Below are 7296 nucleotides of genomic sequence, written 5' to 3'. Positions count from 1 at the left end.
AGAGATACATATATATATATATATATATATATATATATATATATATATATATATATACGTGTATATATATATATACACGTATATATATATGTACATATATATATAAATGTTCTCCAGGAACATTGCTAGAATTTCCAGTTGCATCAACACAGTGTAATGAAAACACCGATCTCCCTATGATTTTATCAATACTGGATATTCTTTTGTAATTTTGCCTGTCTCATTTTAATTTACATTTTGCTCATTACCAGTGAGGCTGAATATTTATCACTTTAAATTAGTATCTGGGTTTTCTAATTTAGTATATTTAATTAGTGCGTGGTTTTTTGTGGGTTTTTTTTTACTGTGAAAGGCCTAATAATATCTTTATCATTTCCTATTGAGATATTTAAGGAGTTTTTACAAGTCAATAGGAAAACATACAGATTACAGAAGTTATGGGTCATATATTTTGATAAATGTTCCCCATTTATAATGCAAATACTCCTTATTCAAGGAAAAATATTCATAAAATTTCAAAGGTAGAGAATTGGTAAAGATGAATGCCTTTAATACACAAAATCTTAACTCTCATAGGTAAGAAATTTGGGGGCCGTGTTAAATGACAATAAAGATATAATCAAAGGAAAAAACAGAATGAATGAATAGTGATGCTGGGTAATAATTCTAAGAAAGCCAAGAAAATTGTTGCTCAAATAAATATTTAGAAACACTCTCATAATTGGGACAAAAAAATCTAATTTGAAAACATTTTGAGTCAAAAGATATACTCATCTATTTTAATGAACTTACTTTTACTGCTGACAAGTAGAACAATGAGTGCTGTATTTGAGTTCATTCTCTCTACTTATAAGCCTGTTTAAAAAGAAAAATCTTGATCAGTCTCTAAGGGATTCTTTGCAACTTACTGACAGGGCACTTGCAGAACACTAAGAGTGCCTAATTCACCTCACCCTAATCCATGCTCTGCTTACTGGAAACTAAGAGACAACCAAACACAGGAGGAAACAACTGATTTTGAATAACCGGGCTCAACTTAAACATTCAGATAAATATGACCCTCTCTAGGTTTTTGGAGGCCCTATGGTGTTTCTAAAAATGCTAACACTGCTCAAAACCTGTTTAGAACTATTGCTTTGGAATTATCTTTAATTCCAATTTATCAGTCAAACAGGGAAATAGATCTCATTACTTTAAACCCAAGACCTACAACATGCTCAATATGGCTGCTCCATAAAGATAGAGAGATGAGTGAGATAAAGACCTTGGTCTCAAACATGGAACTCATCATCTGGTAAGGGAAAATAAGGCAAATACATAGATAGTTATAATACTGAACAGAATATGACAAGTACTGTAAGAATCAACAAACAGTGGTTCAAAAGTTGGAGCCCTCAGGAAATCATAAGAGAGAGGACATTTTAGGTGGTCCTTTAAGGGCAGTTAGGATTTCAAGAAACAGAAGGTGATCAGAGGCAGGATGGCATTCTAGGTGGCAGAAATAGCATAGATAAAAGTAAGTACTTAGGAAAGCATGAAGCAATCTCACAGAACAATTAATGGTCAAGAATACATGGAATATATACATATATATCATATACACACACAAGGAGTGGTAAATAAAGTGGCATAGCAGGAGGTGAGGGCCATATTAGGGTTTAGAACACCAAAGTGAACTTGCACATCATTGGTTGGCATTAGAGACCCACTGAAGATTTTGAGCCAAAGAGTAGAATGATCATACAAATGGTAACATGGAAGATCCAATATTTCATATACTACCCTCCCAGTTTCACGTGTTTTTAAAAATTACTGTACTGCTGTACGGACATTTGAATTTGTGGAGAACTATAAGTCATCAATTTATTTTTGTATTTGGGGCTTCAAATTTGGGATGTCTTTGTCACAAATTGTAAAAATAGGTTCTTTGTGGATCCAATATCCAGGAATAATTAGAGAAAGAAAAATATTGGAAATGGGGAGGCCAGTTAAAAGGGTAACAGTCCAGATGATTGGTCATGGTCTCGTAGCGGGAAGAGAAATGACAGAGAAAGTGGACAGTTAGCCCTGAGGTGGGAGAATATAAAGGATGGGGGACAGTGAAAGGTGATTTCAGAATCTTGAACCTTGGTGACTGTAACAAATATCTTGCCATCAACTGAACAAGGAAATTCAGAAGTTATCTGCATTAGGAAGAAGGAGAAAATTTGAGTTGGAAACCCTGTTGGGATCAAAGCTCCAATGGGACACTTACGAAGAAATGGCTAGAACTACTGTAACAGGATGAGACAAAATGGTCTGTTAATTTTATTTAGATTTAAATACCACCTTTTCCCACAAAAGATTTGAGGCAACTGTGGGTGAAAAGACAGTCAATGATGGATTGAATCATAAACAGGAATGCCCACATTAATGACGGAAGAGACAGAAGACCCAGCATGAAGCTTTATTACAAAAAACAAGGGAGCAGGGCTTCCCTGGTGGCGCAGTGCTTAAGAATCTGCCTGCCAATGCAGGGGATATGGGTTCGAGCCCTGGTCCGGGAATATCCCACATACCGTGGAGCAACTAAGCCCGTGTGCCACAACTACTGAGCCTGCGCTCTAGAGCCCGCGAGCCACAACTACTGAAGTCCGAGCACCACAGCTACTGAAGCCCACACGCTACAACTACTGAAGCCCATGCACCTAGAGCCCGTGATCCACAACAAGAGAAGCCACTGCAATGAGAAGCCCGTGCACCGCAACGAAGAGTAGCCCCTGCTCACCACAACTAGGGAAAGCCCGCGCACAGCAATGAAGACCAAACGCAGCCAAAAATAATACGTAAATTAAATAATTAAATTTACTTAAAAAAAAAAAGGGAGCAGAGTTTCCAGGTAAGGGAGAGAAAGGGCCTTTTCTTTTTCTTTTAGAATTTACTACCAGTTAGGTGTAACTGGTAGGTGCTTTCATGTATTGATACTACAGTCTTGTCTAATTTAATTTAACAGAATCAACTGATGCAGGAAGATTATGGTTTATCAAGATTAAGGGAGAAGACTTTGGATTTGGTAATTGGATCACAATCCTCATTTGAAAGTGAATTCGATTTCCCTGGAGGGTAAGACACAGGAGTAAAAACCAAACTGCAAGAAATTAAGATATAGAAAGATATTAATCCTAGTGGAGCAGGAAGACCCTCACTTCTAAAGATTTTGGTCATAGTGGGCTTATTCAGCTTGGTCTCTAAATTCCCCCCGAAAGTTTGGCTTGTAATGGCTGATCACTCCTAAAATCAATCTTTTTTTTTTTTTTTTTTTTTGCGATACGCGGGCCTCTCACTGTTGTGGCCTCTCCCGTTGCGGAGCACAGGCTCTGGAGGCGCAGGCTCAGCGGCCATGGCTCACGGGCCCAGCCGCTCCGCAGCATGTGGGATCCTCCCGGACTGGGGCACGAACCCGTGTCCCCCGCATCGGCAGACGGACTCCCAACCACTGCGCCACCAGGGAAGCCCTTCAATCTATTCTTAAAGGATGATTTGTCACTATTAAGAAGGGGCCCCAAAATGAAATTCTCAGAGGACTTCCTAAATGGTTTTAAAGAATGGTAGCATCTATGGAGTATCTTTAGACTCTAGAGAAGTACCTACTCATGTGTATGTCTTTGGCTGTTTGTTAACGTCGAGGCACACAAAGTATTCCGTGAATTGGCTTCAGTCCCTCCCAACGTTGATGAGCATGGCACTGACTTTCCCCCGGAAAGTTAGTGGTTAAGTGGTTAGATGCAGACAATTCTTAGAAGCTAAACAAGGCTGCTAACTACTGTGAACCCTAACTTCTCCTTTTCGGTGATTCTCATCTTTAAGGATCAGTGGAGCCAGTCAGGGCAGTGGTCACTGTTTAAGGAAGACATAGAGGGCTTGAAAAGTCGTCAAAATTGTACTATAGTGTTTAAGAATCACTTGCAGAACTGGCGAAATATGCAGATTCTTAGGCCTCACACCAGTCCTGATTTTGACGCAGACAGTCCTGAAAACTAGTTATTTAACTAGCTACTGAAGGTTTACCTTGTAAACAGGAGAAGCGGTTGGCGCACCTTGCCCATAACAAAGATGTCGCCTCATCGGCGTCGTACTGCCCCCGCTCCTATGCGTGGGCCGTACGTCCGCCCTTCCCTGAGTCACATGACCACAAACCTGCCTCAACTACGGCTCCTGGGAGGGGCCAGTCCCGGAAGTTCTCGCGTCTTTTCCCGCCCGCTGCGGGCCTCTCTGGCCGGTGATTTGCCCGGGCGCTTACGTGCGCTCGGCCAACGGTCTCTGACAGCGCCCACCCGAGCGCCCCGGGAGCCGGCGGGCGGCGGTCCTCGCCAGGGACCTTCAGCGGGCCCAGGGGTGAGTACTGACGTCTTCCCGAGCCGGGACCCGCGGCCCGAGCCGGCTGCCGGGCCTAGCGCCGCGGCTCTGACCCTCCGTTGATGGAGGGACCCGCTGCGGCCCCGGCCCGTTAGTAGTGTAGTCTTGGCCGGAGGCCCGACTCCAGAGCCTCTCGTCCTCAACCCTGGGCTTTCCTCTTCCTTAGGGCGTCCTGAGAGCTTCAAGCGCGGTTTGGCTGGTAGTCTTCTCTCATCCTTCTCAGCCAAGGTCCTGGTACCTTTTAGCATGACCTTGAACCCGATGCCTGCCGTCTTTAAAAGTAGTTTTTGGTTTGTTTTGTCTTTATTTTGTGGAAAAGAACGTGTTCGAAAAGAAAGGCCTTGTTGGAAGCCCAGATACCTCGGGGAGGCCCCTGGTCGGGCTGCCGTGTAAGCATCCTTGCTCGCAGGTGTGGATGCCCGGAGATGCTCCTAGATTTCATTCCAGGAGCTGGGAAATGGGGAAAGCTCGGATTCCCGTTCCGACAAGCCTCTGACCTTCGTCTGCAGGTGCAGTTCCGCTTATATGGTATTTAGAAGAAAACCCTCGGTGGCGGCCTACAACTTTAGAGCAGGGGGCATCCTCGAGGGAGGAGAATGCTTTCAAAAGTGGTGGAGTCTTTTAGTTGCAGAAGATGAGCTTTAGGGCCCTTGTTCCCAAATATAGAACCAGTTGTTTACAGGCCTCTCACCCCACTGAGAGACTTTAACTGAAGGATTTTAAGTGTTTTCTCACCCTAAATGAAAAACATTTGTTTCCGTGTCTGATATCCCAAAGGAAAAACCCTGAAGAGGATAGATTCAGAAACAATTAGAGCGATTTAGTTGTACCTAGTAGTCTCTTCCCCTGTAATTAAATTGTGGGTGGGACCTGCTATGTATTTGGTTTCAAGCACTCGTGAGTTGGTTTTGCTGGATTTTTCCAAAAGGAAATTGTGTTTTCTATCCCTTCCTGTCTGATAGGGCTGCCTTATTTTATGATTACAAAGTTTAGCTGTTACTGTCCTCCCTTCTTGTGTTGAAACTTGTTTTCTGTGGATTGATAACGTTATTTTAAAATTCGTTAATTTGTATTTTTCCAAGTTTTCAGTGATTTTTCTTTAAAAATTAAAATTAATCTTGGGTTACTACACTGTGATTTTCTAATACACCCATTCTTTAAGTATAGTTGCTTGAAAAGAGAACTGAAACAGGGTGACTGTATAAAAGCCTTGAACTAACAACCCAACATTTTTTTTGGTAATTGGAGAATTATATAAATCTTTGCAACCACAGTCAGTTTGACCCAGGTTGTTTCTGTGACTTCCTGGGCTACTTCTTTGCATCCCAGTGTTCTAATATAGAAAATAAGAAAGTCAGGCTTGAATCATTGTGTCCCCAAATTGGGACACTTTCCACGAGTGGGATGTGACTTGACTTTAGGTGGTTTGCAGATGAGGGTTTTTTGTAAGAGTTATGTTTTTGTTACCTGTCTTTATATATGTACATTAAGTCCATGGTTTAAAAAAGTAATGTAAGGGTATTCCCTAGTGGTCCAGTGGTTAGGACTCAGCACTTTCAAAGCCAGGGTCCCAGGTTCAATCCCTGGTTGGGGAATTAAGATCCCTCAAGCTGCATGGCCAAAAAATAAATAAATTAAATAAAATAGTAATGTAAAATTTCCTTTTAAAATACACTTAAGGTTTTTAAAAATTGAGTTAAAGAAAAGATTAAGTATAGCTGAGCGTAAACGTACTGTGTGAGTATGGAAAAAAAAGCATGAAGTTGGTAAGTTACTGATGGTTGGGAACCACCGGGCTTAGAAAGTAGAGATATAAGATCATCTATGATTCTGAGACATATTTTTGTCTCCTTAGTTATATCACAGAGACTCATGTACTTGTTGCCTAGTAGATTGTAAGTGACAAAATTGGAGTTAATAACTCCAAATGAGAAATTTATTTTCTTTATTGCCAAAAGATATTAACAAAAATGTCACAGTCTAATGAGGGAGAAAAAAATTAGATTTTGATCTATTTTACTTAAGCAGAAAAGCCAGTAATTGGAACAGTACAATGTTAGATCTTAGTAGAAAAGTTCCATCTACTTTGTCAGTAGCTCAGATTGGCTACAGGAGAATTTGACTTTTTCCAGAAGGTGTCTTTTCATTGTCCACCTTTATGATCTAAGTCTGGGATACTTTGCAAACTCAGAGAGTCTTGTAAGAGAAGATGTTGCTGTAAAATGAAATGTTGAGACCCGTGTGATGTACTAGTGGAAAGTTAATAAGAAGGCTGAAATGTAGTAAATGGAATGTGGAGAATAGCACATTTCAGGGAGATAATGTTTTTCTAGCAATTGCGTCCCTTGTTTATTATTATAAAGTTTCAGTTTATAATGTCCCAAGGCTATACTCCTTTTGAGGTATCTCTTTTCAGTGTTAGTTTTAACTATAAGCTTTTACTGTGCTTCAGATATATACGCACAATTATAAGAAGAGTATCTCATTTAGAATGATGCACAGAAATTGATGAGAGATTGCCTATGGGGACCTAGGTGGTTATAGGATAGGATCTGGTGGGACACTTTATTTTCTTTGCGCATTCTTTTTTTTTTTTCTTTTCTTCCTTTTTTTTTTAACATCTTTATTGGAGTATAATTGCTTTACAATGTTGTGTTAGCTTCTGCTGTATAAGAAAGTGAATCGGCTATACGTATACATATATCCCCATGTCCCCTCCCTCTTGTGTCCCCCTCCCACCCTCCCTATCCCACCCCTCTACGTGGTCACAAAGCACGGAGCTGATCTCCCTGTGCTATGTGGCTGCTTCCCACTAGGTATCTATTTTACATTTGGTAGTGTATATATATGTCAGTGCTACTCTCTCACTTCGTCCCAGCTTACCCTTCCCCCTCCCTGTGT

General features: G+C 41.0%; 1 protein-coding gene and 1 long non-coding RNA gene across 16 annotated transcripts in view; one reads left to right on the top strand and one right to left on the bottom strand.

Moving 5' to 3' along the window:
- LOC114896493 overlaps nucleotides 1-855 on the bottom strand; it is a 15522-nt gene extending 14667 nt beyond the window's left edge. Inside the window, exon 1 of the long non-coding RNA XR_003793821.1 lies at nucleotides 793-855. This is a non-coding gene — a long non-coding RNA (uncharacterized LOC114896493). The remainder of the gene's footprint in view (nucleotides 1-792) is intronic.
- A 3265-nt stretch (nucleotides 856-4120) lies between these two features.
- Nucleotides 4121-7296, top strand: part of MFF (mitochondrial fission factor) — a 44439-nt gene continuing 41263 nt past the window's right edge. For 11 of the 15 annotated variants that reach the window (XR_003793897.1, XR_003793895.1, XR_003793896.1 and 8 more), the window contains exon 1: nucleotides 4220-4374. The gene's annotated coding sequence lies outside the window, so the exon portion shown is untranslated. Of the gene's footprint in view, nucleotides 4375-7296 lie in introns of all 15 variants that reach the window. The other 4 variants (XM_029225036.1, XM_029225045.1, XM_029225044.1 and 1 more) reach the window with 4 other exon arrangements.

The sequence above is a fragment of the Monodon monoceros genome, unplaced genomic scaffold, assembly GCF_005190385.1.
Source record: "Monodon monoceros isolate NGI ecotype Baffin Bay Population unplaced genomic scaffold, NGI_Narwhal_1 Super_Scaffold_16, whole genome shotgun sequence".
NCBI classification, from domain to species: Eukaryota; Metazoa; Chordata; class Mammalia; order Artiodactyla; family Monodontidae; genus Monodon; species Monodon monoceros.
The sequence above is the reverse complement of the archived record's forward strand: the minus strand, read 5'-3'. Positions and strand labels throughout refer to the sequence as shown.